The sequence below is a fragment of the Pantherophis guttatus genome, chromosome 3 (assembly GCF_059756535.1).
Source record: "Pantherophis guttatus breed Tessera chromosome 3, ASM5975653v1, whole genome shotgun sequence".
NCBI classification, from domain to species: domain Eukaryota; kingdom Metazoa; phylum Chordata; class Lepidosauria; order Squamata; family Colubridae; genus Pantherophis; species Pantherophis guttatus.
In genome coordinates, this window is record NC_142065.1 from 52,822,686 (window position 1) to 52,847,558 (window position 24,873).

Below are 24,873 nucleotides of genomic sequence, written 5' to 3' on the forward strand. Positions count from 1 at the left end.
GAAGTGCATTGGCTCCTATTTCTTTCTTCTTTTTTTTACCTATTTCTGCGTTACATGTAATACTAAGTGATGGGCAGAAATATCCAGAAGATAACAAATATATTCCACCAAAGTACTTGCACACTGAGGAAAGTGTCTACTTCTGAATGTCTACTTCTCTTGCCCCTACTTAAAAAAAAAAAATCCAATTGATGCCATTTTTCCAGTAAAAACTTGCAAATGTTGGCAAGGGATAATTTAAGTCTAATATGCTTCTGGAAGGGAGTGGATTAGAAATCCCTGGCCAAACAAGTGAAAATTACCTTTCCGTTCTAACATTTTATTTATTTTAATCCATAATCAGCAAATTAGAAGAAAAAAAATGCAATATAAAAGGAAAAATAACAGTGTTCAGTCTTGCCCATCTGGGCCTTTTTTCCATTGCAGCAATGTAAAATTTAGCTATTGCATCAATGATAGATAACTGAGAGAAGAGTCATATAATTATCATCCATTCTTCTTGGGTATTGATGCAGCAAGCATATGACATATCTATTCTGAAGAACCCTGTAGAAATTACAATAGAGTAGGATATGATATGTGTAAAGTGTTTCTATTTCCACTGAATGTTCCACCTTCTTTTCTGTTAGGATGTCAAGCTTTTTCTTTTTCCTCATATAATTTTGATGAGTGTTTCCACCTCTTGGCAGTCCCTTTGTTCCTCTTCTTTCATAGCAACATTCTGTTCTTCATCAACTTTATTTTATCTAGCTTATCCTACATCTTTTTGTTCCTCCCTTTTTCATTGCTATTTAAATGCTTGGTTTTTCTGTCTACGTTCTCTCTTTTCACGGAGGTGTTCTAGACTATGCCATGAAACTTTCTTCTCAGGACATTGAAAATCTGTCACCCTTTTGTTTGATGGAGGTCTGGGTAATGACATTCCCTATGTGTGCCACTCATCTGCAATCCTTGCCACATAATGTTTAATTTAGACGAGTTCATATTTTGGGCTTACACACTGAATTTATGGCAGGTTTTTTTTTTTTTAAAAAAAGGCTTAAATCACTTCCAGACTTAGCAATGGGTAGTTTGATGGCTAAAGCCATACAGTATATGGCAGAAAACCATCTATAACCACTGGTAAATGTTTTGTATATTTTAAGGAGTTCTTAACCACAGACTAAAGTGAGCATCTTTGTTACAACACTACTTAGGAAATGTAATCTTCCTGTAAAACAAAAACTTCCAAACTGTGGTCTACCAGCTGTCTGAAGAATAGTTGGAGTTAACTAGTCCTTCACTTGATTATAAACAATTTTCTGATGATGGAAATCGAGGCTGTTTCAACCAGGCTAGATTATCAAATAGGCTAGTCAACAAAGTTCTAGTCCATGATTGTTCAGCACTGGTCTCCATGATGCTGCAGGAATGAAAATTAGTATAATGAGTTATGTACATTTTTCAAGTGGTTCATTTATAAAAAAAAAAAAAAGTTGAGGCTTTGCAGTGTAAAAGTAAGGTGATTTTGGGGAAGAGGATCAGAAATAGAAAAAAGGGAAGCACGATTCCACGGTTTGAAATAGAAACGATGGAGACTGCACCATCATTTCAACTGCTCGCTGTTTCTGCATTCTTAGTTTGCCTCCTGGGAGATATATAACCAAGGGTCCCAGGTATTATCTGCCCCGGGGGAGGGGGGGGCAGTCAAAAAAGCCAAGATGCTGCTCACAATTGTGCAATTGAAACCTTCCCCTCTTCCCAATGTGTGTAAAAAAAGCCAAAGGCTTTGATCATAGGGCTGTGGCCTCATCTTGACTTTTTGGGTCATCTGCACAGACACTTCTGCCAGGGACAACGATGAGCAATTTATGCTGAAGGGGATCTCATCCAAAGCCTCGAAATACTTACGTTGAAATTCCTATGCATGAATCTGCAAGCAGTTTGCCACAAAGATTTTTTTTAAAAAAAAAGCTCCTCAGATACCACAAATTTGTGAGGTCATATTTATCCACATCCAGTCAGGGGCAAGCGCCTCTTTCCTAGGAGTCATTGGAAAGTCTGTAAGTAAAGAAGATCCATTTTAAAGTCCAAGTGAAATTCATGCACAGGAATTTCAGCAGCCCCAAGTAATTTGAGATGGGTTGAGGTTGGCCAATACCTTGTTCCTGTAGTTTTGACCTGATTTAAACTCGTGCGTTCACACTGAGCTCCCATATAAGTCAGAAAAGGTAATCTCTAGCCTGAAGCATTGCTAAGGCCAACTGTGTTTTGCTTCCACTTATGCTGGTGGGGGATGATGGATATGGCTCAAGACATCAAAAGCCTCTGAGAAAAGCTTCCAGAGGGCAAGAATGTCCTCAGCTATTCTTTGGGAAATGAGAGTGCCATATTTTTATATCTTCTGAAAAAATGGCGGGCAGAAAGTACAGGTAGTCCTCGACTTATAACAGCTCGTTTAGTGACCGTTCAAAGTTACAACAGCGCTGAAAAAAAGTGACTTATGACCATTTTTCCACACTTATGACCATTGCAGCATCCCCATGATCACGTGATGCTTGACAACTGGTTCATCTTTATGACGGTTTCAGTGTTCCAGGGTCAGGTGATCACCTTTTGTGACCTTCTGGCAAGCAAAGTCAACAGGGAAGCCAGATTCATTTTACAACCGTGTTACTAATTTAACATTTCTAGTGATTCACTTAACAACTGTGGCAAGAATGGTCGTAAAAGGGAGCCAAGTTCACTTAATAACTGTCTTGCTTAGCAACATAAAATTTGGGGTGAATTGTGGTTGTAAGTCGAGGACTATCTGTCATTCAACTTCTTGTTATGGATCAGAGAGCGTTTGTAAGTAGATCAGCGGTTTTTGACTTGCACAGAGGTTTCTTTTCTTTTTTCTTTTCTTTTCTACACAGGTTACTGGCTCCCTGGGCAAAGTAAGGTATCATCAGGCAGTTTCACTAGTGGTTTTGACTGTGGCTCTTTGTAGGATTTATTTTACTTTTTGTAGTTACAAAAATAACCCATCCTATTAAATCTATTTGCTCCTGGTCTAGAATGCCTAAGGGGGCAGTTGTCAGGACAAAGATTTGCTTCTACAGGTTTTAAACTAGATTTGAAAAGCAGACATAAATTCAGGAATACCACACGTAAGAAATTAGCCCATCTCTAACTGTAAGGTGAATTGTTAATCAAAAGTATACATCGTGAAGACATTGCTGCTGTTCTTCGATTAGTACAGGCTGTGGAAATAAAAGAGATTTAAAAAGTAGTGCTGAGCATTCAGAATGTAATCTGCAATAGTGAATCTCAAACAGCCTCCTCTCTGAGGCAAGACTGATGGTGTCCTTTTAAACACAATCATTCTGTTTCCCATTTTAGAGATGGATAAAGTGAGATCTGTGGGGCCTATGGCTTCAGAACCTAAAGCAGAGTAAGAAAAATAAAAAGAGCAGGAACACTCCTTCCTGAATCTCTGATCTTGAAATGGGAGGCAGGCAAGAATGTGAAGATAGACAGACAGCTGGAATCCATGAATGTCTCTCTTTATGCCGTGCAGTCTCCGTGGTCTGTTGCTGTGTTTCAGGAGGACTGATGCTGCTGACCACAAGCCCGCAGGAGTGGTTTATCTAGCGACACAGCACACCCACTTCCCTGGTTGCTGAGTCAGGCTGTTCCCTTTGCTGCCTCGTGCTCTGTACATTGTGTTCCAGCTCTCCTCATTGGCACGTAGCCCAGCTCACATCAGCTTCTCGCTCTTGTTTGTGTTCTCAGTTTGCACTGAGGGCTGGTTTGCAGCTCCGCAATCCTCCCCTCCCATCTGCGACTCCTTTTCCTCATCCTTGCAGAAGCTGGGGCTCCCCAGTCTGGAGAGAAAGGGAGACTTCGTCCAAGGCTGGGATAGTATCAGGTATCCAAAGGGACACAGTTCTTTCATAATAGATGGGTTCTGATCAGCCACACATTGCTGCCTGGGTGTTATTCTGGAAGCAAAACATCACCCTTGCCCTGCAGGTCTAATGAGGCAAAGAAAAGAGATCATGGTTACAGCAAACTGACATGCATGATTACATAGAACCTTCCTGGGAAACACAGCATTCTTTCAGCACCAGTTGATTCTAGTTTCTAAAAGCCCAAGTAAAATGCTGTCTCTACACCATCCTATTAACCGTCTTACTGCATGAAGGCAAACACACAGGTTTTTGGCATCTTGACATTAATTATGTTTGTGTCTCATGCTGTATTCTAATTTCTTCCTTCCATTGTTTGGTTTAACTTTTTATAGTTACCCAAGGGGAGGCAATGCTACAGCTATTGCCCCTGATGTACAGAGTAAATCCATGCAATTGAAAGCAGGAGCTATATATTCTGACACATTGACTATATCAGTATATCACTTCCACAATCCATGCAGAGACTTTCTGTTACATGAGAGCCTGATTATAACACTAAAAAGCTAACTTTGCTCTCAGAGAACTGGTATGCTCAAACACAACTATTCCCAAACTTTTTGGGTTGAGTGATACAAACAATCAAACAGTGCCCTTCTTGGGGAAAGGATGACCTCAACTTATAAATACAGAGATGTTTCAGAGATTCACAAGGCCATCTGAACACCAACAAAGTCTTCAGAGATTAATGAGACCATTTTAGCTATTACCAAGTGCTCAGGAGATTAATGACACTCTCTGAAATACTCATAATGTTCTGGGGCCTGGCAATGACCTCAAGGTCACATAAGGCCTGGAATATCTGAAAAGAAATATGAGTGTATTGGGAGTTGGGTGGATGCATGGAATAGCAGCATGAATTATAGGGGAATAAGTATTGAGAAAAGGACATACAGGATCAGAGGCTGGGATTGTAGCTATGGAAAGGGGTATACATACATACATACATACATACATACATACATACATACATACATACATACATATACTGTATATCTTATACATATATAAGATCCAGAGATTTTTGTGAGCTGAATTAGGAGCATGAATGCTAGAGATTCGCTAGATCTGATGTAATAAACAAAATATATAAAACTAGAAGCATGTTATTAAGGTCCATTTGCCTTTAAAGTGCCTTTTATTAAAGTTAAGTCATCAGGAAACTCAATCATAGGAAACTCAGACAATCGTCATTTCCAATTAAAATAAAAACTCCTTGTTTTACTTGAATTGTTCTTTGGGGCCAACAGAACAGATTTGATGCCCTTTAGTCATTCTGTTAGCTAACATTAGGCTAACATTATTTATTCATATTTATGTGAGTCACTCAATGTCGAGGGAAGAAATCAGAGAAGCTTCTCTTCACTGAATAAACCACCTAAAAATACAACTGAGAGTATTTTATAAACCAAAGAGTCCTGTGTAATTGAATCTTAACAGCTTGGTGATATCATTTAAAGCTTACCAAAGCTGAAGAGAAAATCTTAATGGATAAGGAGTCTTCTAAAGACCAGTCCCTGGGCTGGTATAGCTGGTCAAGTCATTCAGCCTATGATGCCAATGAGAATGTGAAAATGAGACTCCAAGCAGCAAAAGTACCTGTGAGACAATGACATTGGGTAAAGGAGCTGTTGAGGACAGATTTCAGAAGCTGGCATCATTCTACTGGTTAAATGTTCAATGGATTTGAGATCCACTGAATAAAGAAGAACAAGCATGTTTCCTGGAGAACTCCCCCCTCCCAAAAAAAACCAGGTCCAGGACCATCAATAGAAAAGCAGTTTGTTCTTTTACATGATGATGATTTCCCAGCACAGTTCAGGGCATCCTCTCACTCTCCATCCTATAACCTCCTCTAAAGAATCCCTTCTCCTGCAAATCCCTACCCTGAAATACCTAAGTCACTGCTTGGGAGGAGATTGGTATGATTTGTTACACTCAGGCCGGAATGTACTTTGTGTTACAAATGGCTTTTGTCCAAAGCTCAGAAGCTGGACTTTATTTATACTTCCCAGCTCCAGACTCAGTTACATCCTGCTGTCAGTTATGTATGTCTCCCTGCCTTGCTCTATCTGGGAGAAGGATGACTTGGCCTTTAAAAAGCCATTCATATCATTTAAGGAGGAGAAAGCAAAACGAACCATGTCTGCCTGCTTTCCTTTCCAATGAACAAATCATCAAATTAGTTCTATGAAGAGAGGGAGGAGAACATCCTTGAATATCAATATTTGGGTTGCCCAAATAAGAAAGCAATAAGCTCAGGGAGAGTAATCCTAAAGTGATAGCTGGTTTAGCATGACCTTGGCCAACCCTAAAGGGTTTTTATGCTTCCTTTCCACATTAAAAGGTTTTTGATTACTTTTGATTAAACAATTTCCAGGTGGACCTTTTAGTGTAATGTGTGTATGCCAATTAATTACAGTAATTTCACAATGTTTTTAACACAACTCATCAAATGCATGACTGTTCCATAACACTTGCTCTGATATATCTGGAGGTATATCATGTACATCCCATTGTATCCCAATATCTGGAGACTATGAGGGTCTGGATCAGTGGTGGGTTGCTCCCGGTTCAGACTGATTCTATAGACCCAGTAGTAAAACCGGCGGGAGGCTCCACCCACCGACCCCGACGTCATCAGAATGCTTCTGTGCATGTACAGAAGAGCGCGTGCATAGAAAAGCACATGTGCAGAGGAGCGCATGCACGTGTGAGTAAAGGAAGAGCCCGTGCACGGACCCGTTATGAACCTAAATCAAAGGTAGATAGAACCTACCCCTGGTCTAGATGGTCCACAGCAAGCTTCGGATGAAACCTGGCAAGACTGAATTGCTTTGCCTTTTAAGGCCAGCCAATTCTAGAACTATGCCAACTTTCATGCTGGACAGGAGAGTATAGATCCAGCAAGAGAGGCATGCTGTGGGTTCCATCTTTCAGGGAACTATACTTGTCAGGTCCATGGAGACAAGCCTTCTCTGCTGTGGTGCCCACCTTATGGAACATTCTCTCCCCCACACCACCAAAAATAACATTAGTTCCATCCCTTCTTATTTTCCAGAAGGTCCTCAAGACCTGGTTTTGTCATCAGGCCTGGAAGAAGACCAGTGAAAGCTTAAGGTGTCTCCATTGCATTTGTGTGTGTGTGTGTGTGTGTTATATGACTATGTTTAACATGCTTATTGTTTTCATACTTGTTTTTTTCTCTATCACTTCTTATGATATGGGTGGCTATATAAATTTGATTAAATAAATAAATCAGCCCCCATCTGCTACCCAAAACCTATTCACTCCCTATTGAACACACGGGGAGGCTATGTTCTTTTTTTGCTCAGTACTAGCGTTAACATCTCATGTCCAAAAAGTTTTTGCCTGCTGTAGGTTGTTGGAAGAAATATCCTTCTGGGTTCAGCTCCAAATGGGGAAAAAGACACTGGAAACATGGAGACTGCTTGGAAATATGGTTTAATGGTGGACAGGATCACATGGTTTGAGTTCCTGAACAGAAAAAAGGGGCAGAGATGCTGCGAGTCCCTGGGTTTTATGCTGTCTCGGGGCTCTGAACTTCCTGGGGCACAGGAAGAATATCCTGATTGGTTGTCAGACTCCCAGGGGGTGGGGGTCTTAGCTAGCCTTGCTGGCTGATGTAATTTTCTCAGGTGCCATGTGGTGAGTTTTTGTTGCTAGATGGATCCTATTGTGTTGCAGATGATGGTCCATTGACAAAGGGGGGAGGGAATTGGGTTTCTGCTTCTCTGAGTTTCTACTTCTCTTTTAGGGAAAATATTCTGCCTTTTTAGTATATCCTAAAATATTTCATTTTTCTAGGAGAGGGGTGAGTGCTAACATCCTACAGGGCTTAATAAGAATCACAATAAGAATATTGTGATTACAGTGGATATGTACATTTCCAGAGGTAACTGACAATCATCAATCAATAACCTTAACCCTACCCCCATTTGGCAGGAAAAAAGTGTGGGACATGAATGGACATAATCGATTAGTACACAAAATTCACTGCAGGACAAAACCTTTTTGGCAGATCAAAAAAGGAACAACAAGAGCCACTGGTATTTTTAATTGTGTGAATTAGTGTTTTCTATTTTGCATTGCACTTTCCCTTTTACAGCTTTGTTTTTAAACAAACTCTTACAAGTTCGCCACTTTTAAATATGTTTATTGTACCAAACTTTCCATCTTTTTTGATCATAGCTGAAGAGAAATACACTTTACTTGAAAATCTGCATACTTTATTTTTTTTTAAAAATCTATAATCATATGGAAATACTGATTATGAAGACAATAACCACAATAACACAGTGAAAATCAAGCCACATCAGCCTTCTAGTCAATAATGTTGAAATGTTTTATCTCTAGAGACAGTTCATTTATACATTAAACTGCCTTAGTTAACTATTTGAAAACTTGATTTGCAGGTTTTCATTCTAAATCATAGCTTCTTTCCTATCTCTACACATCCCATAACAACAAAATATTTCACAATGTCATTCGCAAAACAACAGTTATGGGGTTAACATGTTCCAGAAAACACATTTGAAGTGTGAAGACATAAAATCTAGTATTGTTTTTGTCATGGGCAAATGATATATGGCTTCAAGTAAACCACTGCCGTTCCTCTTTACTTCTCCATAATAAATGAGCCATATTATCTTGCAATGTTGTAAAGTAAACAGAAAAAAAAAGGCATGATATGACTTTGCAAAATAAAAGGGCAATTTAAAAAAGATAATAGCTACAAATAATGCCTCGGGAAATGACTTGGTTTTTAAAATACATTGTATTGAAAGTTTTACAAAGGACGTGAAAGCTAACACAAACTCATACAGATTAAAAGCAGTAAAGGGAGAAAAGAAAGAACAAGCACTGTTCTCAGTATGTTAGTCTTCAACCAGACATTCCCTCTTTTTTAAATTCAGCTCCTATAGTCCTCGAGCAACGTGGCCAACTTCCCATTACACAGAGTAACACTGTTCAGAGTTTCCTAGGTTGACAACAGTGATTGAATGTTAGCCTGTGGCTGAATTCTAATACAAGTGTGTGTGGAATAAAATATACCTTAAGCCTCTTCAAATTATTATGGAAGAATAAAAAGGCAATGTCACTATGTCCCACTTCTGTTTATACTTTCTGCACCATTTCTATTCTAAGGATACAACTGAATATTTGGGATTTGGAGGTGATGTACTTTGAGCACAATATAAGAAAGTACAAATAGACTTTACAAATAGCTTTAATATGTGGAAATTGCAGGGACTACCTGTCCAGGAAGTCCCCAGGAGTTAACGCTGATTCAAAGGCACAAAACCAAACCACCTATGGGAAAATGGAGAGAGGCAAAAATCTAGAATAGAATAGAATAGAATAGAATAGAATAGAATAGAATAGAATAGAATAGAATAGAATAGAATAGAATTTTATTGGCCAAGTGTGATTGGACACACAAGGAATTTGTCTTGGTGCATACGCTCTCAATGCACATAAAAGAAAAGATATGTTCGTCAAGAATCATCTACTTATCTGTGCCTAATTTTTAAGTGAAATAAATCATTAAGAGAATCCTAAGGGATATGGGAAAATTTGGGGAATTTTAATTTAAATCAGGGCAATTGACTAAGTTTCATAACTTCCAGGCATAATGAGATTACAGCACCATCAGCCTTGATTATTCCCAACATACGTTAAAACTAATCTGCAGTTTGTGCACATTGTACTTACCATCTGCTGATCTCAAACACTTTCAGTGTGGTTCAATTTCTATGCTCATAAGGTAGGAGTTCACAAGAGGTCCTGCTGCCAATCACTGCTTAATCCTGAGTGGAGAGCAAATCATAACTGGCTTTTTCTTCCAAATTGGCTAATCGCTGAAAATCCTGTTCCCAGAGCTTCCACCATTCCATGAATTAACAAAGAGCCCTGCCCTCTTCGTCCACTTTTAGTTTCTAGCACCGCATGCTGTGCATGTGTGTGTGTGTGTTTGTTTTTACAAAAATGTGGTTGGAGAGACACTTCTTTAGATGGATTGCTATGGAGGCAATTGCAAAGGAAGATACAGATTTTTAAACTATGGAAGAAATGCAGGCCAACGTCTCAAAGTTCATCCTCCTCCAGATCAAAGTGGCAGAACAAACTGGTGAAAGTGGCATTCTAGTAAACCTGGGATTATCTTGGCATATCCTGAGTGTGGCATGGACAGCAGAATGTCTGGGAAAAGACATGCCTCCAAAACTGCAAATAAAGATTCCCCCCTTATCTAGGCCAAATGAAAGAAGCAAGAAGATGCAGAACATGACAAGCAGTCCCTTGGTGATAAACGCTTGCCCACCACTGTTGGAATTCGTTTCTGACCTGAGGGCGTGAAAATGCAAACGGCTTTTCTAAGGAAGAGGTTGAGTTGAAGATTTCAAAAAAATTGTATTCCATCAGAGTCAGTGTGCTAGCAACGCATGCAATACGAATGGTAAAAAACCAGATTCAGCACATCTCAGGACCCTGGATTAGGAGAAAGTAGCTTAAACTTTCAAAAGTATCCTGCTAGAATTCATATAAATCGTTGGATTATCATGAGCAATGCTGAGATCAGTGCACTAACTTCTATAGCAGTGTTGACGAAGCTTTTCGGCACTGAGTGCTGAAACGGGAGCATGCGTGAGCGCGCATGTACCAGAAACCGGAAGAGCAGCCTCTCGGTGCGCATGCGCACGCCGGGCGACTGCTCTTCTGGTTTCCGGCATGTGCATGCGCACCGGCCAAATTTGGATTTCTTCCAGTTTCTGGTGCACATGCACACATGAAGATCAACTGGCTGGTGCACATGCATGTGCCGGAAACCAGAAGAGCAGCCACCCGGTGCGCGCATACGCGCACCGGGTAGCTGCTCTTCCGGTTTCCAGTGCTCCTGTGCACATGAAGACCAGCTGGCCAGCGCAACTGGAACCCGGAAAAACAACAGGCGACGGCTTGCATGACCAGATAGATGGCTCTGCATGCCACTTCCGGCACGAATGCCATAAATTCGCCATCACGGTTCTATAGTCTGTACTGAAAGTGTTAGAAATAAGACCAAGGTATTTGTTGAGCTTGCATGGTTATTGAGATAAGAAGGAAGTGAAAAGTCAATAAGTTGGAAAAACAAAATGTATTCTTAAGGACCAAACTAGATGGGAGTAGGCAAAGGAAAGACATTATTACGATCTTTTAAAACTTCTGTAAACAACATAGATTTTGATAAGGAATGAATGAATCAGACCATGGCTTATACAGGTAGTCCTCGATTTACAATCACAATTGAGGCCCAAATTTCTGTTGCTAAGTGAAACATTTGTTAAATCAGTTTTGCCCCATTTATGACTTTTCTTGCTGCAGCTGTTAAGTAAATCACTGCAGTTGGGAAGTTAGTAACACGGTTGTTAAGTGAATCTGGCTTCCCCATTGACTTTGCTGATCCGAAGGTCACAAAACGGGATCCCATGCAACAATCATAAATATGTGTCAGTTGCCAAGCATCTGAATTTTGATTGCATGACTATGGAGAAATTGCAACTATCATAAGTGTGAAAAATGGTCACAAGTCATTTTTTTCAGTGCCATTGTAGCTTCAAATGGTCACTAAATGAACTGTTGTAAGTCAAGGACTACCTGTAAATAGTAGGAGTTTTGCCCCATACTGGATATATTCCTTCTCCAAGGCTGCTACAGGTAGCATTACCATCTAGCATATGTGTTACATAAGTAATTACATAGCATACATAAACATTGCCATGGCCATGGGCACTGTATTTCCAAATGAGAGTTTCCTTGCCAGGCCAACCAGCCTCTTGCTCAAACCTCCCAGATGTAAATTTCATCACAAAAACAGGTTGGGAAAAAAGTTTAAACGCTCCTCTTTCTGTATTGCAAAATCCTAATCCAGAGTAATCTCCCCTTGTGTACAAAAAACTTGAGAGCACAGCTGCTGCACGCAAAAGTTTAAACCTCAAGGAACGACATGTATTTCTCTTGACATATCTAGTAAAATTTGAAGAACACTCAGAAACTGCAGCCAGTCTAGAATACAGCAGCACAGGCAATTATGGGCATTCCATGGTTACCAAGAGCCTCACTACTTACCAGAAACCTTCCAGGAACAATTCAAAGTGCTGGTTATCACCTATAAAGCCCTTCAATATAGGGCCTGATTATCTGAGGGACTATCTGTCTCCATAGTTTCCACTCACCCTCTATGATCAGGCACAGTTGGTATGCTTCAGGTTCCATCAAGTTGACATAAGCCACTAGGAGACTCTTTTGAATCGTGGTAGCATAGAAACACGCATAATAAATTTATATAGTTGAATAAACAAACAGAAGATGGGACCAGAAAATGGGCCTTATCCAGAGGTGGGCTTCAAAAATTTTAGCAAGGGGTTTTCTGCCCGGTTGCTGGGTGGTTGTGGCCATGGTGGGCGTGGCCTGGTCGGCCTCCTCTGGAACCCATTTTTGCCCTCCCCGGGTTCCAGAGGCTTTCCTTGAGCCTCTAGGAGGGTGAAAACAGCCTCCCCAGGTTCCGGGGGCCCTCTGGAGGCTGGAAACAGGCCATTTCCAGCCTTCCTGAACTTCCAGTAGGCCTGCTTTTCAACCTTCCTGAGCCTCCGCCTTGCACTTACCTGCATCCAAAACCGCCAGGAGTGGGATTTGGGGGTTCTCCTAAAACTGCACAGAATCTTAGCTAGAGGTTCTCCTGAATCCCTGCGAACTCCCAGCAGCCTACCCCTGGCCTTATCTGCTGTAGCACCTGCCCCCTAGAATGATGTCTTCTCAGACATTCATTCCCCTCCCCCCAATTGCTCTTCAAATGAGTCCTAAAAACTTAGCTCTTTCCTCAAATGAGATCCAAGCACACCATCTCTGCTTGATTTTATGGAAGGGCAGAAACTATGGAAGACACAGTTGCAATGAAACAAGCAAAGAAACAAAATGGTTAGGGGACCTGGAGCAAAAGTTCCAGTCCAGTACTCCCAGCATGCTGTCTTATCCTTAACTTACTGAATAGCCTGGGGGTGGGGGTGGGGGTATTAGAAGGATGGTTTCGTTTCTGTCTCTGCTTTTATAGATTAAAAGCAGATAGACAGATAGAATGAACAATAATCCATTATTTTATCACAGTAAATTGTACTCCTCTAATGCTAGTGGATAAAAACACATCTATGTGTTACTAAAACTCTCGTGTCTGTAACCTTTGATTGGATGAAATAGTACATCGCAGGGCAAACTCTTTTTATTCAAGTTCCTCAAATGGGCTAACTTACAGCAGGGGGGGACCTGTTACTCCGACAGGAATGAAAATTTTGGAAAGTTCTTGCCATTTCAGCATTGCTGCTCCGCTGCTGGTCAGCACTGCTGCAGGGCTCATGTGATCCTCATTTACAATGTTCCCAGACACCTTCCCACAAGTCAACAGAGAAGCCTGGGAAGCTTGCATGGAGAAAGTCAATGTGGAACACGTGATGTGGCTGCCAGCGGGAGCAAGGCAGTTGGTTTGACTAGCATTCTTTGTTTAGGTAAGGAAATATATCTGAAAGGGTGAGCCAATGGGTCATAGGTTGTCTAGTCAGTACACACACACACAAAAAGAGGAAAGCGACATTAAACAACTAAGCATTGCTATGGAGAATGTTTGAAGATTCAGCTGCCAATCCAAATAGGGTTTATGGAATGGGACACAAACACCAATTTGCCTTCTCCTCAGCTGGTATAATGTCTTGGAACAGACTTCAGCCCAATGAGATACCAATTCAGGCTTATGATTCACCTCTACCAATATTCTTAATACTACTGGCAATCAATTGTTAAGATTTCAAGCAGGAGTTTTTCCAAATAGAACAGAAGAATGTCATAACTGACATTCTAGCATTTTCTATATGTGCATTGTGAAGATCAGATATAGTGATATGATCCCAGTTGCTAATTTCCCTGAAATGCATAGGCTAATTGGGAGAATATCATCTTTATCACAAAAATTGAGCAAGTGGTAGTGTTTCTTGCATGTAAAGGTAATAAAAAGATTGGGCTGAAAGTGCTTTGATAACTGTTTTGGTTTTTTAAATTAAATCCTGACTAGCAATCAAAAACTAAAATGTAATTTGATTTAATGACTATACACAACATTATATGTTGGTTTCCTTCCAATTTCCACATGAAAAGGGCCCGTTTCCATAAACTACATTTTCCTTAACAATCAGCATGAGCTCCTGAAAAGCATCTATAATGTACAAAAATCAGTTTTCATAAATGAATGAAAATGGGAGGTCATTATATGCTACAGTTCAGAATTCAATAGCAATTTAGCCTACAAGATAAAAGCCATCTTGGATTTTCAGAATACTACTCACCTGAAGTAGCAGAAAGTAGTTATCAATCAGAACTCAAAAAACCAAAGTCCCTGAACCAAATAAATGCAAGCTCTTCTAGGGGCTACTTTGTGACAGAAATGAGGAAAAAGGTTTATTACCAATACTCTTATCTCCAGTCAAAGTTGCTTACCAGAACTTGGCCAAAAAGTTGTTGGTCTGTTTCAAGATCAGAGAACTATTGGTTAGAAATGTCAGAAGTCTGAAGTTACAAATCTCCATTAATATGAAAGATTAAATTACACATTTTGCTTCCTCTTGAGCTATGTCAGAATCAGAGGTGGGTTTCAGCAGGTTCTGACCAGTTCTGGAGAACCGGTAGCGGAAATTTTGAGTAGTTCAGAGAAACGGTAGTAAAAATTCTGACTGGCTCTGCCCCCATCTATTCTCTGCCTCCCAAGTCCCAGCTGATCGGGAGGAATTGGGGATTTTGCAATATCCTTCCCCTGGAGTGGGGTGGGAATGGAGATTTTACAGTATCCTTCCCCTGCCACGCCCACCAAGCCATGCCACACCCACCAAGCCACGCCCACAGAACTGGTAATAAAAAAATTTGAAACCCATCACTGGTCAGAATCCAGTATGAATACATCCAGAATATCTTACACCTTAGAGATCTTATGAGCAACTTTCTGTTTGCGCTGCTTGAGTATGAATGGAAGCTTGAGAGATATTACCTTCCTCTTTTGGATTCTTCAGATATTAAAACGATGGCTAATATTTCCTGGGAGGAGGTTATGGACTTTTCTTTCTCAAAAAGACAACCATTCACGATCTAATAGATTTTGGATTACTGTTTTCCAGTACTGGACTTGCCATTTCTGGACAAGTTAATGAAATGGGAGTTGAGGCTGGTTGACCTTGCCAAGAAAATAAGATGTTAAAACGGAAGAATGCATTCCTTCTTACATTCTGGGATTTATTTTTTTACTATTGAGAATAGGATCTTTCTGGATCATCCTTTCCCAGCCTTGGAGGCACAGTAGTAGTACTTTCTGCAAACGCCACAAGATAATTGAAGTTCTACTTTATGGTGGAAAAGTTCTACTTTATCTTCCATATCTTTAAAAGTCATCTAGGAATTGAGATGAATAATTATTAGTATGCAAATAATACACTTTCATATGTCTTATTTCCAAAGAGAAATCTCAGGAAGGCAGAGAAAACATTTAGAGTTGTCTAGAAGCAGGTTTTGGATGAACAAAGACAAAATCAATTTTAATACAGATGAAGTAGAGTTATTATTGACTGGAAAACCTCATGAGTAAAAATGTATGATGAATTTTAGAGAGGCTATCCTTCAGTGAAGAATCAATAGTGTTATCTATTAAGAGGCGAATGATTTCAATGCCAAGGCAACATTTATCCACTTCATTGGTTCATGCACTGTGGCCCTATCTGGAAAAAGCAGCCCTAACAATGTTATACCTGCACTAGGCACCTAATTAGAGACAGCCTGGGAAGTAATTCATTGGCCACACACTTGTGGGGTTAAATAATTTGATCTTCTCATGGGTAATGATTACTATGTGGTTGGTATTCTAAGAAACCACTTGAAGTCCTAAATGATTTGAATCCAATTTTGGACCCATTTTTCCCCACATTAAATCTCTCGTGGTCATTGTTGACCATTGGTCATGGAAGTTGTTTCTCCTGTGACTTTGTAAGATAACATATCCAGAGATTTACATTTGGGAAATGCTAGGAAAGAGATTTAACTGTTGGTATAGAACCACTGACTAGCAGAGTATTAGATATGGCTATATACCCGTGATGGTGAACCTATGTGCCACAGGTGGCACGCGGAACCATATCTGTGGGCACACGAGCATTGCCCTAGCTCAGCTCCAGCATGCAGCTGATTTTCGGGCATTCCACGCCCACCGGAAGTTGGGAAATGGGCCGTTTCCGGCCTCCGAAGGGTTTCTGAGGTGGTGGTGGGGAAAGTTGTTTTCGCCCTTCCCAGGCTCCTAGAAAGCCTCTGGTGCCTGGGGAGGGCAAAAAAACAGGCCTACTGGGCCCACCGGTAACCTTTTTGCTGTTGTGTGCCAAAAGCGGAAGGAGCATGGCGGGAGGGTCAGGCACACATGTGTGCGTGGTGGGGAGGCATTGAATTATGGGTGTGGGCATGCACACACGTGACCCCCCCACACTCCCCCTGCTTTTGGCACGCGGCGGCAAAAAGGTTAGCCATCACTGCTATATACCATACAGGCGGTCCTTGAATTACGACCACAATTGAGCTCAACATTTCTGTTGTTAAGTGAGACATTTGTTAAGTGAGTTTTGCCCCATTTTACGACCTTAACAACCAAAGTTGTTAAGTGAATCACTGCAGTTGATAATTTAGTAACATGGTTGTTAAGTGAATCTGGCTTCCCCATTGATTTTACTTGTCAAAAGGTTGCAAAAGGGGATCACATGACCTTGGGACACAGCAATGGTCCTAACTATGACCCAGTTGCCAAGTATCCAAATTTTGATCACATGATCATGGGGATGCTACAAAGGTTGTAAGTGTGAAAAATGGTCATAAGTCACTTTTGTCAGTGCTGTTGTAACTTTGAATGGTCACTAAATGAACTGTTGTAAGTCAAGGGTGACCTATACCTACTGATTTTTTTTCAACTTGGCAATTTTAAGATGTGTGGACCAGTGGTGTGTTGCTCCCGGTTCACTCCGGTTCGGGTAAACTGGTAGTGGCGATGGCGGGAGGCTCCGCCCACCCGCCCAGACATCATCAAAAATGATCTGCACACCCGCAGAAGCGCTGCACGCTACCGATAGCGAACCGGTAGCACCGGGTTTTGAAACCTACTACTAGTGCGGACTTCAGCTGCTCCAGCATGGGAGTTGAAGTCCACACTTCTTACTAGTTGCCAAAGTTGAAAATCATTGCTATAGATTAAAAGAAAAGAAAACCAGTAAAAGTGGAACCTCTTGCAATACCATAAACCAACAAAGCTATGTGAAAGCAGAATCTAGAGTTTTTCTGTGCCTGTGTATAATTGGCAGAGTGTGTGTGTGGGCAGGAGGGACAGCTAGGGACAGGACAATAATATGTACAGTTCTGAACAAAAGCTGTGAATTTACCCAGGAGACGTTCAAGACTATGATAAGGAGTCCCTGAAACATTACAGAGCTACCCTGCCATTTTTCTTCCTACATAAGCATGTTTTTGTTATCTATTTACCATTTGGAATGTTACCATTAAAATAACAAGCCCAGAAATCTAAAAACAAGAACACGTTATCAGTTCTGTGGTTTTGTAACAATGGCTGCTTGCTTCTCCCTGAATGCAGTGGATACAAAAGGCTAAAGTCAATTTACAGCACCACAGAAGAAGAAACATTCATTAGGCACATATGGTCTATGATGACACAAATCTCCCACATTGATTGCCTTCATGCAGCCAGCACATAAAGTACTCTTTACATTATCGCCAGTAAATATTTGGGATACGGAAAGCAGGAAACAAGCTTGTCACTCAAGTTTTCTGCTGAAGGCTTAGGCTTTATGGTTAAAAACATCTCTGGTCATAAATGCAGCCCACTCCTTGGGGAAATTAAATACCGCAAGTCCTCCTTGCTCACTTCAGTCTTAATGGGAGAAAGAATGCAATCTTAGGCTGCTGCGAGTCATTTTAGTTCGAGTCATTTTAGTTCGTTCCATTAATCCTCCTCACTCAGTGTTAGTACATCCTGTCCCCGTTTCAGAGACAGCAGCGAAAATGCTAGGGATGGGGCAGTTGCACCATGTTTAAAACTGCAAAGAACCCTTCATGCAGGAATGATAATTGAAGATTGTTTAGACCTATCTGTTGTTGCACTTAAATCGTCATCTGGAGCAGCTGCACCCAATGCTTACAACTGGTACAGAATGTGCTAAGAGGCTATGCAGGCTATTGTGTAACTCAGAGGCCCCAACAAGCTGTAAACATGCTGCCTATATCCTCTGACGTATTTGCTTAGGCCTAGGTTTCATTTAGCAGTGGAGGGCAGTGCTGTCCTGCCTCTCTCAGTGTGCACAAGACACTCCCTGTTGTAAACTTCCAAAACATAAAGGATTCTTGCGCAAACTACAGCATACTTTCTCTCTCCCCCTCCTCTTTTGGGTTAAAACTTGGCATCCTGCGATACCAGCCTCAGAACAAATATTTTTAGAAAAATGTACAAGGAGAGGGGGAAAAAATTAATGTGCCTGAATGAGGCAATAGTTTATCCAGGCTATTGCAAGAGACATCTATGCTGACTGCTTTAAAGCAGCTTTTTAAAGAATCTTTTGGAGCGCATATATTATCAGTGGAGATTTTTCTGTGGGAGAAAACATATGTCATTCCATCTGCAGGACAGTGTCTTCAGCATACTAATACATATATGATGATATGCAATATGTTCAATGTCCATACATGTGGACCCTTGTATAACCGCCTGTCTCCAGCCATTCAGTATGCTGAAATAGCAGGCATTTGGTAGAGTATTTGAATGTAGGTGAGAAAATAAAAGATTTAAATATACATTCAGCCCTCCAATCATTCTGGGTGATTGATCCAATCATTATTATCTTCCAGCCTAACCTATCTCATAAATCTCAAAATGGGACCTACCAAAGAGTAAGGGTGTGGGTTGCTCACCTCATTTCCTCTCCCCCACCCCACTTCAAGCTGGCTCTCTCACAAAATTGAGAAAAACTGAATTTGAAAGCTGCAGCCACCCTTATAATTCCTCCCCGCCCGCCGTCCCCTCCCCCAATGGCTTTGCAGGAGACTTCCTGGCCCTTGACACTTTGTTGAAACTTGACACTATGGTGGTAGTGGTGGTGGTGGAGGGTGTGTGTGTGAATCCAGAGGTACATGAGGGAAACAAGGGGAGAGCTGCTACAGCTAAAATGTTTCAGCCCTTCTCCTCTCCGAACAATTTTTTAAAGTGACACAAACCTGTCAATATCAGCCTTGGGAGACTTGTGAATCCCCTAACCAAATGCTTCCCAAAGCTGGGTAAATTATCTAAAATTGGGTAGAAGTGGTTTTCTTTGGGTAAGGACACATGAACCCATGAATCACAACAGGGAGATTTGAATAAGGACTGAAATAAGACAGAAATACTGAAATAAGTGGGGTTTGGGTAATGAAGGAACAAGTTTGGGAAGTCCTGCCCTAACCCTTGCCCAAATGTGGACAGTAATGAGTTCCCCACTGATGAGCTGATGGGCTATCCATTCATGCTTGAATAGACAGAAACCTACACCAGCATCAAATGAGCTGTCATTAGCCTCCTCGTTGCTGATCCTCATCCTCTCTTTCACTTCTACAAATCAGATTCCATCCTGCATAGAATCAGAAACCTGCCAATGAAAGAGCCTTCTTCATCACTTCTCCCTTTCTTTTTTTTCTTCTCCTGCTACTGAAAAAAAAGTACCAAAGTAGATAAGGGATCCCCCCTCCTCTCCCTTCTCAAATAGGGGAGATAAAGAGGGGGAGTGGGTCTTCTTTCTTTCCCTCTTCTGCAGAGGCATGCCAGCTGAAGAGACTTCCCTTCCCATGGAGGAAAGGAAGTGGCTTTTTAGCTGATTTCCCTTCCCCACACCTTAGAGCTGGCTAATAGCTGCTTCCCCTGGCTGCCCTTCCCCCATTTCAAGCATCTTTGAGGCTGGCAGTGCTGCAGGGCCTAATTTGGAGAAGGGGGAAGAAAGAGAGGGTTTCCCACATGTTCAGAGATCTTCCAGATTTTTACTGAAGGAGTTGTCTACAAACCTGCAGGTGGGAGCGGGATATCGTATCATGGGATTGCTTCTCCCTGTAGCATTGGTGCTGTTAGACACGTATGCAGAATGGCCTCCTCTCAAGGTGACTTGTGCCCAATTGTCTTCCAGAAAACTGCTGAGTCCGTGTTCAGAAGGTTTAGCCAATGTAGCTAACAGCTGTCCTGAATGGATGTTGGCAGCAGGGCAGCTTGAGAGTAAAACTGTTATAAGATTGGGATAAGTGTGTGTCATTAAGAGGCAATTCCCTAGCTTCTCTTCCCATGAACTCAGTGGCCCATATCTTACACAAACACACACACACACACACACGGAAGAAATGGGTTGTACAAGTGAGCTGCCCAGTGTCTTTCATGTTGCAGTCAAAATGGCAATGGAAGTGTAGAACACAGCAACTAAGGTACATCCCAAAGCAGATTTGCCAGGCCAATGAATTGCTGATTTCCCAAGGCTCCCTCCTTCTCCATATTCCTGTCTTGTCTCCATGGGAAGTCTGGTTTCATATGAAGAAGGAAAACATCCACCCTGGAACAACTAAAGCCAACTGCCTCAATATGGTCTGCTAACACGATGGTTTGTGTGTGTGTGTGTGTGCATCTTGAGAACATGTCTTTGGTAAATCCTTACAGGAGTATATTTTACCACAGCAAAGGGAACACATGACAGCGTCCATAGCCTAACAGATTTTATAAAATGTGAGGCTGCTCTTGAATAATGTAGATAATAAGGGGCAATACTATTTTCACACTATGACAACTAAGCGCAACTTAAGCCTCATCTCTGATGGGTTGGGGACAAGATGAAGGCAACTGCGTACATGAATTATGGTAGATGTTTCTGTGGTTAATAGCAGGCAAATAAAAGATTTAAGCCTCCTTGTTTGGATTTAATCTCTATTGTATGGAGGGACACTGCCACTGCAATTTAATTATCCATTAACTTAATTATGATAGAGAACAGCCCCTGATGTTCTTCTTCTTCAAGCACATCTCTAATCTTTTTAGAAGCCATCAAAGCCCAAGGGCCATCACACATCTTCTAGCAGTGATTCTTACATTGTATGAAGAAGTCTGGTCAGCAACATTCTCCTATGAGACTCTCGTGATTTATTTTTGCTTCCATCTCTGCAAATAGAAAAACCCAACCAAAGAAGTCATTTAGAGCATGGCATATCATAGCTTTGCACGGTCTTCCTTAGTATGGCCTTCACAAGAAGTTTAGGACTGCAAGCCTAAGAACTCCTAACACAGCCACAACAGCCAGGAGGTTAATACAATTACAAGACCCATGCAGCTAGAAGATGCCAAACTGAAGCAGGCTGTGAAATGTTTGCTAGGGGCTGGCTATTCTGGGAAGATGAAGGGGAGCTTCAGGTTCTAGTTCCAATTTGCATGTGGTCTCAGCCTAATTATTTGCCTAGTTCTAGCAATGGCTAGCCACACACCTCCAGGAAACTTACCAGCCGGGTGTGTATGTGTCTGTGAGACAGAGAGTCAGGGAGGGACACTATTCCTTTGTTGTTCTCTCCTGCTTTAAGTATTCAGAAACGTTTTGCCTCTGAACATGGGGGAGGAGAGAACTTAATCCAAGTTCCAACAAATGAACAGAAGGAAATGACTCACCAACAGTTTTTTTTCCCCCACAAAGACAAGGATATAGGATTGCATACAGTTAGAGCGTGGTACTTTATTTCTATAGATGGAAATTTAGACATAGTTTCCATGATTTAAAAGAAATGATTTACATCTTACTAAATAAAGGTTCCCTCAGGTTGAGTTTGACTCCTGGTATCTGCATGGAAGACATGTCTGTATTGTTATCTTAGTAACAATGCTGAAGTGATTGGCCTCAGGCTTCCTCCAAGATTTTTGTTTTGTGTTTGTTTACTTTCTAGAGTATCCTATATTCCCTGGTAGTCTCCCATACAAACATTAAACAGGTCAAATCTGGCTTAGCTTTCCTCAAGATCAGCCAAGTTTGGCTAGTACTGGAAACAGTGACTACGTGACCTGAATGCCATGTATTCAGCTTGTTGTCCAACTGCTAACTATGGATAGAAAAGTTCAAGCCTAAATTTTCTCCAAAACAGGAAACAGTCATATTAGCTAAGCTGTGACGTCAAGATGAGCACAGAGACGCTTCCAGTAATAACATGAGTGAAAAACAATGGTAACTTTGCAGAATCTAGAGGTACAAATGGTGGAAGTTCTATTGTGCAAGACCACAACAGTGTACACCAGCTGAAATAGTTGTGCTTAAAAAGACAAATAATAAAAAGCATACACAAATACTAGGGTAGGAGAAAAGTGATAAATTTGATGTCATGCAATGATAAGTACCTGCCCTCTGTGTGTGAGGATTATTCCCATAAATTATTTGATAATTTGTTATCCTGAATATTGTGAAATTTTAACATATGCAAAAACAACTTTTTTTTTTTTTTTTTAAAGAGAAGATGGAACAAACTACTCTTCTGGTTTTCAATTCGGAAACAAATATGGATTTCAATCAGTGTAAATGAAAGCTAACTCAATCCCCCAGGGAAGGAGGACTATATTGAATAAAAAGAAAAGAAGAAAGTTATGTGACAAATTAAAGAGAAGCCAATTTATTGTTGCATAAGCTTTCATAGAAAGTGGCAGAGATAATAATGTTGTTTCTTCCATCTGAAACTCATTAGGCTTCTTCTTCAAAGCTGCTAAGCTGCAGTAGCTGGATTTTGATCACTCTCCAATCTTGTACTTCATAAAAGTGGGAAGCTGCTGAGTTTCTTGCAAAGATTATCTGATACGGGATAAGCAGAAACCTTTCCTAGCAACATCAGGGTGAAAGTGCTATTGTCTTGCTAGTGTAGTAATTGGCTGTGAGACTGACAGAAATTAAACCGTTGATTTCTGCTGTCCTTTACAAAACTCCAGGCATCCCAAAGGCGAGTAATGTTTCATCTCCATGAATCGGCACTCGCAAGAGAATATTGGTTCTGTGCTGTATCTCTGTACACTGTAGACAAACAAAAGGCCTCAAAGGTGAAAGTTGTGTACTAAGTAGCACATTCAAGCACGTAGTAAGCAGAGGTGATATTCAGCAGGTTCTGACCAGTTCTGGAGAACTGGTAGCGGAAATTTTAAGTAGTTCGGAGAACCGGTAAATACTACCTCTGACTGGCCCTGCCCTTGTCTATTCTCTGCCTCCCGAGTCCCAGCTGATTGGGAGGAAATTGAGATTTTGCAGTAACCTTCCCCTGGAATGGGGAGGGAATGGAGATTTTACAGTATCCTTCCCCTGCCACGCCCACCAAGCCATGCTGTGCCCACCAAGCCACGCCCACAGAACTAGTAGTAAAAAATGCTGAATCCCACCACTGGAGTAAACCCCCGTGCTTGTCAGCAAAGAGCAATATAATATTTCTTTTAGTATACCTAAAAAAATACGATTCTACAGTATCGGGAGCTTAATGACTGAGAAACTAGTAAGCAAGGAGCAGAAAATCAACCATCAACCAAGTTTTCTCCCGTATTTTCCATATATTGGCAGATTATTCTAGAGAAGAATGCAATCTGAGTAGAAATCTCACAACTTTAAACCCAAATCTAACAGTAAGCATCTACTTTAGCTTTAACTTTGTGCGCAATGCTCCCTGTCAGAAAGAAACACGCAGGGCACTGCAACAATTTTATTGCACTGTTTATTATCAGTGCAAAGCAAGTCACAAACAAGCCACCAAGAGTCAATCATCTTTTATATCAGAGTCACGACACTGTAGAACAGATAGCCCAACCAGCCCTTAAACCAGTATGAAAGCCTTCTTGCTCTTCCGCACAAATCTGACAATTATTTGTACAGGAATCAAGATAAATGCAACCCTAATACAGTAAAGAATTATTTCATTTATGAAATAACTGAAAGTGCTGTCAGAGAAAAATAAAACCCCACTTCTTCTGATCACTGGAATTCATCTCACATGGTAATTATTTTGGAATCTCTGCAACACAACCTTCAATCTGGGATATGAGCAATCACTGCTGCCCTTTAGTGCCGTTCTTTTGTGTTACATTACATTGTTATGTGACACAAATGCTATTAAGGTGCTGCTGTGCTAATCAGTCTTCCTATTACTCAAATCCGCCAGATTGTACAGTGACAACAAAGCTTCCGAGCACTGTTGCTCCTGTTTCACATCACCAGCAATAGACATGTTTATTTGATATCTGTGAGTTTCGTAGAGAAATGACAGTCAACCAGAACTCGCTTTCCTGGCCAGACAGCCTGTAAGGCTGTCATGGTGAACGTAAGGCACGTGTGCCACAGCTGGCACGCAGAGCCCTCTCCACGGGCACGCAAGCTGTCGCCCAGCTCAGTTCTACTGTGCATGCGCATGCGTGCACGTGCCTCCCGCCAGCCAGCTGATTTTTAGGATATGCGGGGGGTGGGGCACATGTGGAAGACATGTTCACATGCACGGGTGGGGGTTGCATGCATGCATGTGTGGGGGTAGGGACAGACCGCGTGGGGGTGCAGCAGCCCCCCACAGCCCATTTTTGGGCCCAGGAGGCTGCAGGGAGGCCTGCTAGGCCAAAAATGGGGGGTGGGGGATGTCGTGTGTGCATGCACGGGGGGCAGGAAGAGCGTAGGGGGTCACATGCACATATGTGGGGGGGCGGAGGGTCATGCACGCATGCACAGGGAGGACTGCACATTGCATTATGGGTGCTGGCACACCTGCGTGCTATTGCACATGAGCACGCTTTCGGCACACAATGAGAAAAAGCCATCAC

At 41.4% G+C, this 24,873-nt stretch overlaps 1 long non-coding RNA gene across 1 annotated transcript; it reads right to left on the reverse strand.

Annotated features, from left to right (window-relative positions):
• Nucleotides 1–298: 298 nt before the first annotated feature.
• LOC117664018 (uncharacterized) lies at nt 299–10,430 on the reverse strand. Its single transcript, XR_004590902.3, has 3 exons — nt 9,669–10,430; nt 5,398–5,531; nt 299–3,998 (listed from the first exon to the last, which is right to left on the reverse strand). It is a non-coding gene; the product is annotated as an uncharacterized LOC117664018 (long non-coding RNA).
• Nucleotides 10,431–24,873: the final 14,443 nt, after the last annotated feature.